This window comes from Astatotilapia calliptera, chromosome 9 (genome assembly GCF_964374335.1).
Source record: "Astatotilapia calliptera chromosome 9, fAstCal68.1, whole genome shotgun sequence".
Taxonomy (NCBI): domain Eukaryota; kingdom Metazoa; phylum Chordata; class Actinopteri; order Cichliformes; family Cichlidae; genus Astatotilapia; species Astatotilapia calliptera.
The window spans coordinates 32,101,443-32,109,726 of NC_137430.1; positions in this window are offsets into that span (position 1 = coordinate 32,101,443).

The following is an 8,284-nucleotide window of genomic DNA, read 5'->3' on the forward strand; positions in this document are numbered from 1 at the left end:
CAGAACTGTGGTTGTATTCTGTGGAAACAGAGAACACAATGACAGCAGGCACGTGCAGAGGGGGGGGCTAGAGGGGCTTGAGCACCCGCCCCTTTCCTGATGGGTGCCCAAAGTGCCCTTTTGTTGAGGCAACTTTTTAAAAAAAAAAAAAGATTATTATTATTTTAATGTGTGTGTGCGTGCGGAGTCCTGTCTGTGCCCCTCAACAATAATATTTAACTATTAATCACAGTTTTGCTAAATAAAAGGATCTGGCTTGCATCAGTCACATGATCACATTTAACCAATGATCGCCCTTGACGGCAGAACGCGCTGGTTACGAGCCGGGAACGAGCTCACAAAGAGCACACGCATTTTTTCCGGTCCGGAGCTGTAGGAGAAACACAAGTTAACTCAGAGACACAGACTGATGCGACAAAACCAGTAAGTAGGTGTACAGCGCACACTGTAGTGTGTAGCACACAGGAGTATCAGCTTATTACGTACACGTTGGTAAGCTGTCTTGTGGCAACTGACGAACTGAAACAAACGAGCGTGCTGTGTGTGCAACAGCGCGACAAACATTACCTGTCCTTTTATTAACTGCACATGTAGTGCTGGTCATAGCTGCTGGCTACCTGTGTAAGGCTGTCATGGATCTGTAGCTCTGTCACCGTTTTAGGGAACATATTTAGTTTTAAAGTAAGTTTCCGGGCTTTTCCTGCCTTTCTGGAGGGATTATATTTCACTAAAAAACGATCTAATATACATGTCCACATAATTATGCATTATTATAATATTTTAAAAAACACACGCTGTATTTTAAAAAACATGCATTAAGAAGCAGATTATATTAGATTTATATTTTAAATAAGACAAAAGTTGGATTTTACAGCAGTAAAAATACAGTTTAAACATGTAATAAGCTTTGCCCTGCACAGAGTGGATAGTGAAACAAATGGAATCATCATAATGACATTATTTCATATTTATTACTTCCCCCTCCTCTTTGCTTTATTATTGTAGCTCTAGTAATAAATAATAATGTAAGGATTCTGGATCAGCACCATGATGCCCATAGTATATACAGTATTCTGAAGAAGGTCTAAAATGTCACTGTGTTTGTTTTATGTATATGGATTTTTAAAAAAAATATTACTCATGATATAACATTGTCCAGACATGGCTGGTAAGGACATGAGGAGGAAACAGTAGGAGCTGTGTGAGGCTACTAAAGGCAGTGCTATAACATTTTTCTGTCATCATTTTATTATAGATTAAGTGCAAGAGTTGTTAGGTGTGGATAATTAGATTATAGTTTATTGCAATAGCAAGTTGTGCTTTGTTCTCACATAGCAAGTGGAGAGTGATATATGAAATGATGGGATGGAAGGAAGAAGAGAAGCAAAGAGTGATTCACAGGCAGAGCCTAAATTATTTCTCACAGTTTTTTGTGTCCTTATGGTTCCAAGCGTTGTCACCAATCTTTGCATTTTGTTATTATCTCATGACACTTGTTTAATCAGCTACCATCTCTCCTATGGACTTTTTAATGTCTACAGTCTCAGATCAACACAGCCCTGCCCTCCAGCACTATCAGCAGCAGGAGCAGCAAAAAAACCTCAACAGCAACATTGTACTGTGGCTGTAGCTCAGGTGGCAGAGCAGGTCAGCCACTAATCAGAAGGTCAGTGGTTCGATCCCAGGCTGCCTCCTGGCTGCATGCCAAATATCCTTGGGCAAGATACTAACCCCATGTTTGCCTACTGGTGGTGGTCAGAGGGCCCGGTGGCGCCAGTGTCCAGCAACCTCGCCTCTGTCAGTGTGCCCCAGGGTGGCTGTGGCTATAATGTAGCTGCCATCACCAGTGTGTGAATGGGTGAATGACTGAATGTAACACTTTGGGGTCCTTAAGGACTAGAAAAGCGCTATACAAATGCAGGCCATTTACCATGTACCCATCAGGTAAAACATTGGTGACGTTTGCTTTGCCTTGTTGCCCATATTAGATTCTTGATGAATGTGTGTTGTTGTTATTCAGCCTGGTTCAATGTGCCCCTTTTTAACTTTGAGCACCCGCCCCTTTAAACCTCTCTGCACGGCCCTCAATGACAGTCCTGTTATTGTGTTCTTTACACTGGCTGAAGCTGGCTCCAGCTAGTATTTAAAGGGTTCTTTGATCCACAGACAGCTCAAACAGTACATTACAATAACGCCCCCCACAGACAGACACACACACACACACACACACACACACACCACCACCACCACCACCAGAACCCCCTCTCCAGTCTTCATATTTACAAAGTGATGCAAATCACAGTTTGGCCATAACGAACACAATGTTCAAATATAAGAGTGTCCATAAGTGCAGGTGGTACCAGGACACCCTAGGTCTCAGGTTGATGATCGATGTTGTAATTGTATCACAAGACCTGCAGCAGTATGTTGTGGACACTCAGGTAAAGAGAGGGGCTGAGCTGTTAACTGTTCACCACCTGGTGGTGAGTTGGATCAGGTGGTGGGGAAGACGCTGGACAGACCTCCCGCATCCAAATGTATAGTGAGGGTGGAAGAAAGAAGGTTTGTGAACTTATAAACTTAAAAACTGCGTTTTCTGATTTGAGAAAAGAGTTTAAATGTTCTAAAAATGTACCTTAGCAACTGGTTGTATTGTACATAGTACATTTGTAAAGAAGTGGCTCTATATAAAGAAATTGTTGAATAATCAAATAATTTGCCCTCGAAACTTTGCTCGGACTGCTCTTAGCAAGAAGGGAAATTTCCTTCTTGGTTGATTTAGGACTTCTCAGGACACAAGACAAATTTATAAGGTTTAGTCACATCCAGATGCATATTTAATTATTTCTGTGAATGTTAATTATAGAATTTTCTCTCAAAACGTTTTTATTTTACTTTGTAAAGTACTTTGAGATCACTTATCTTAAGCTTCTGAGCTAACTTCTTAGAAAATAAGAATAAACCTTAAAAATAAAATTGTTTCAAATTTGTTTTTAATAACAAGCACAACATCTGTTTTTTCCTGGCTTTGTACAACAAAACTAAGCATTACTTCAAGTTTTATTGCTAAATGACATTTAAATGGCATAAATCTGAGTTCAAGCGTATTCAGCCACTATGGTTAAACATAGATCTGCTATTTTTAAAAAAACTAACCATACTCACCTGATACCTGACAAGTAACTTATCAGTAGCACATCACACTTAAAACACACAATTATCCTTAAAATTTGTTATTCTTCATGAGATCCTTGGCATAATTCATTTTATTTTATTGTCACTGGGAGGAAAATAAGTCAGTGCTAGTTGAGGCAAAAGTAATTTACACATTTCTATTTGTTTACACTGTCTTGTTGTTTAAGAAGGAAATTAAAACGCAGAATATTCTCTAATAGTTCACTTATAAACCTGTATTCTTTAACCATGCCACCCAATTTCTCCCCCCCCCCCCCCCCCCACCTCTCTATACATGGCAATTGTGTAGTATGTGCCACCATGTCGTCAATCTTCGTAATCAGCTCCTCCACCTGCTTTGTGTCTGTGCGTCAGTTGTTGAAGACGTGGAACCTGTTTCCACAGCTTTGGATGACTTGTCGGAGCTCTGGTTTGGCTTCAAGTAAATACTGCTGTATAGTTATGTCCAAGTCTTCAAGTTCATCACCATAGGTGAACAGCACAATAATGTAGTGGTAATTGTTTTTTTTTACCAAGCAGATCCTGCAGGGCTTCCACAGAGTTTTTCTTCTTTGGTGTGAATCAACCAACTTGAAGAATAAATGTAAAAAGATGAGGACCCGGTAGAGAGGTAGAGAGTTCAATATATGTGATCATTTCTTTTTTTACAAGTTCTGTGGATTTGCCAGCATTTAGGATCCCTGGTGTGTCTATCAGGGACGGCTGGTATGAATGGACTGACAGGGCTGAGCCCTCCCTATCCTTTTTAATAAAAAATAAATATATATATTTATACTGTATGTATACATTTAAAGTCATCTTAGAACAGATTCTTACATGGTAATGTGACCAAGTGCAGCAACAACGCCAACTAATCCAAAGAGAAAAAACAAGAAAAATACAAGATTTACATGGGCGTATTTTTCACAGCCCAAGCTCCACAGGATCATCTACCATTCATCTTCATAGACTGCTGAGTGGCAGGCGTGAGGTCACACCCCTTTCATTAGCTGACCTTTGGGCTAAATGAGTTCAGCCCAGATGTGGGGATTTTGGCAAACAAGAGAAGGGAGCAGATTTAAACCCAGTGGGAGTTTCCCCCCACAGAGGGACAAAAGGACCCCCTGATGATCCTCTAATCGCCTGAGCCAAGGTGTCAAACTGGGTGTGGGTCCCAATCAGCCAGGGTTTCAGGTGAGCTCATTGTGAAACCTGCACCCAACGTTGGCATCCTCGAAAGAGTGACCTTTGACCTTTAGATGCAGATGGACTGCTGAGTCTTGTCCTGTGGAGGTGGCTCTTCTATGTTGTGCCATCCGCTTGTGAAGTGGCTCGCGCTTGCAAATACAAATATTTTTTAAAGTATTTTTTGAAATAAGAATTTGTAAAAAAAAAACAAACAAAAAAAACACGCTATTTGTGCCTTTCCGAATACCGTATTCGGGTTCAGCTCCACTCCTACTTTTCACATTTGACCAACTTCTAGATGGCATAATTTTGTTAGAGGTCTTAGCTCAACAGGGAGAAACAAAGGCATTGTTGTAAAGGTTTGACAAACATCACATAATGTTGGACTGTAAAGTGGAAATACCTGTCACACCTTTGGGTTTTCACTGGATATGTTTTCATTGTGTGCCCTCATAATGAACCACAAATATTTATGGTGTTTTTTTATGATCAATATCTGTTCAAAAGAAATGTTTGGAACGAGGCCACGAGGAGTTCTGTGGAAATGTCTTAGTCAACAGAGCATTTTCCACAGAACTGTGGTTGTATTCTAAATAAATAAATAAATACAAATATTTTTTTAACTTATTTTTACAACAAAGGCATTGTTGTAAAGGTTTGACAAACATCAGATAATGTTGGAATGTTATAAAGTACATAATTGTTTTTTATCTTAATTTCCCTTTTTTTAAAAAAAAAAAAAAAAAGTTCTTTGAATTGTTGCCACATAATTTAATTTCAGTTCTCAACATTTTAATTTTAACTAACAGAATCAGCTTAATGCAGAAATCAATAAGCTCCTCAGGAAACTCCAGCCATACAGATATTTTCACAAAATCTAATGGACATAAAATTGTATTTGTGCATTTCCAAAGAGCTACAAGAGGGGGGTTTATTTGTATGTCCATGCTTGCCTCAGCATGTTTCTATAAAAAGTCACACATATCACACATATTTCCCATTTTACTAATTAACTTGATATCTCTGCATAAATATGTTCACGTTGATATTTGTTTGATACCTTTTTCTCTTTTTTTAAATGAATCATGGCTTTCTCTCCCACTGCCTTCTTTAACTTGGAGGCCTTTAAGGACATGAAAGCTCAGTTGTGCGTCTTTGACTCTCTTTAAGGTTTTTGACATTGAAGTCTGGAACCAAACATGCTTTCAGGTGGAGGAGCAGCAGCACAGTTGGCCATTGTAAACTGAGTGTGTATCACCATCTGCTGGACGTTTGATGTATTGACCTGACTCCACAGGGAAACGAGCCTTTGTTGTACCTGTGTGTGTTTAATCTTTTGCATTCTGCCATTCAAACTTTAATGATTCAAACAAAAAAGTCCTAATATGAAAATAAAAAAAGAACTTAAATAAGAGTAAAAAGGAAACTCCTAAAATTAAACTGAAGAGGTTTGAGTAAAAGGAAAATAATAAATGCTTCGTGTCTTTTGTTTGCTCTGACTCTTGTTCTCATTTTTATTTCAATAAGATCTCTTCACTCATCTTTTATGTTTTATGTGTATATCTTAGATCATTTCCTGTTTTATTTTGAAACTTTTATTTGTTTCGCTTCATATCTTTATATGTAACTATCTTCTCAAACACTCTGCAAACCAATAAATATATCCATCCATCTTCGTCCGCTTTATCCGAGATCGGGTTGCGGGGGTAGCAGCCTAAGCAAAGAGGCCCAGGCCTCCCTCTCCCCAGCCACCTCCTCCAGCTTGTCCGGAGGAATACCAAGGCATTCCCAGGCCAGCCGAGAGATATAATATAATAATATAATAATAATAATAAGATCTTTTATGTCTGTTTGTGTTTTCTTTTGGAAAAATCTTTATTTGTGTCGCTTCATATCTTTATATGTAACTATCTTCTCAAACACTCTGCAAACCAATAAATAAATCCAATATATTTTTATAGGATGTTTTTACACTCTGATTTTTTCACTACCTGCTCACTAACAGATGGACCAACACTATCAGTAGTAACAGGATCTGTTTTCAGGAAAATCACAAACTTTATTCATTACTCTTTTTCTACTGATTGAAAACACACACACACTGTTACGTGTCTGCAGGCTGCATGTTCTCTTTCCCTCTCCTTTTGTTTTCCGTTCCCTTAGGTCGCAGACTACAGGCTGATGTCAATCTAGGGACGTCCAACTAATTAGAGGAGGGAGGCCCTGATTGGACAAACCAGAAGTGAACACCTTGATAAGGAGACCCACCTGTGGCTGGGAGCGGCTCTCTTCCCTCCTTTGAATTGTTTGGCACATGTGTGACGGTTTCCTGCTGTCTTTCTTTTGTTTGATGCTTGTGGTGGGAGTAAAGTGGACTAGGTAAGTTTGGGGGCCCCATACACTTACTCACGTAGAGTCTTTTTGATAGAAACACTAGGTAAGTAGGTTGGTGCCACCCATGTAACTTTGAGCTTGTTTTTAGTGATGGTGAGATGAAGCCTCATGATGAACTGAAGCTTTCCACCCAATTGGTCGACTCATGGTTCGAAGCATTGTGATGATTCATTTGCTCTACTGCGCCATCAAGTGGACAATTCAAGTGAAGCGGGCTCTGTGATTATAATGATGTGTAAACCTCTAAACTGAATAAATAAATTGTTTTCTTGGTTATTTATCCCGAATATTGTCTCAGTATGTGTGATACAAAAGAGAAAGTGGAAAGTATCAGGACAGCGTTTTGGTATGATTGTGTAACTGTCAGCCTCAGACAGTCAGTCAATAGTATAATTCAGATCCTAGATCTGTACATTTGCATATTTGTATAACTATAAAAAGAAAGCGGACACTTTCGAGACTTTATCTAATGTGTAAGCATCACAGCAGATGCCTTTGTGTCAACATAGCTGAGGCTAAAACAGAAAAACGATTTTATGAAAATATTCAGCAGTAGATCAAAACCAAAATAAAACCATCAATCAACAAATGAACATTACCTGATGCTGCTGAACTGAAGCAGAGCAAATAGAGGTTTTATTAGAGACACACCTTAGCGTTTTGCAATTTTGCATAATGTTAAAAAGTTTCAATTATTTTAGTAGCCTATCGAACGACAGAAATTAGGTTTTCTTTTCGGAAGTATTTAAATGGGAAAGAACAGCGGCTGACAAACAACGGAGGTCTTATGCGTAACAAACAAGCGAATAATGCAGAAAACAGATTTTTAGACGGGAAACTGTTCTTACTGATTCTGATCCGTCAGCGGTCCGCGCCTTGTGTTTACGTCTTTGTGCAGAATCGGTGTTCCTGCTCTCATTTACTGTTTTAGCTGTTTGGTGGTTGTTGAAATGTAGTAATATTTCTATTAAAAATCGATTCAGGATTTTAATGAATCGACATCCAAGCTAGAATCGATTTTAATCGATAATCCAAACCCGCTCCTAGTACCTGTGTAATCATGCTTATGTACATCTGGATAATGACACAAACTAGTGTTTGGTGCTTCACTTTTTAATAAACTAAAAGACAGAAATCAGATTATAGGATGTGTAGTGTTGTTTATTGATATTATGGTGTTTATCATTTGTGATATCTATTACAGTGTGCATACTTTATTAGGAGAGACAAAATTTTAAAAAAAAACATCTCTTCCTTGCTGGTTCCATCGAAGAAGAAATGCATAAGTAACTATGTAACACGTACGTAATCCAATTCCACAACACAGCGTGATGGGGAATCACCTGTTTTTCTGCCCATTTTATTTCGAATCTGGCGCGAGCCGGTGAACCAGTCCCTGAATCAGTCACGTGGTACGGACTGCCCGCGAGGCCTCGAACGTCACTGCATACGTAATCAAAGCGAGCCTCGATACGCGCTTCACAAAAACTCGCCGAGATTACCCGACACACGATTCGACGCTTCGACA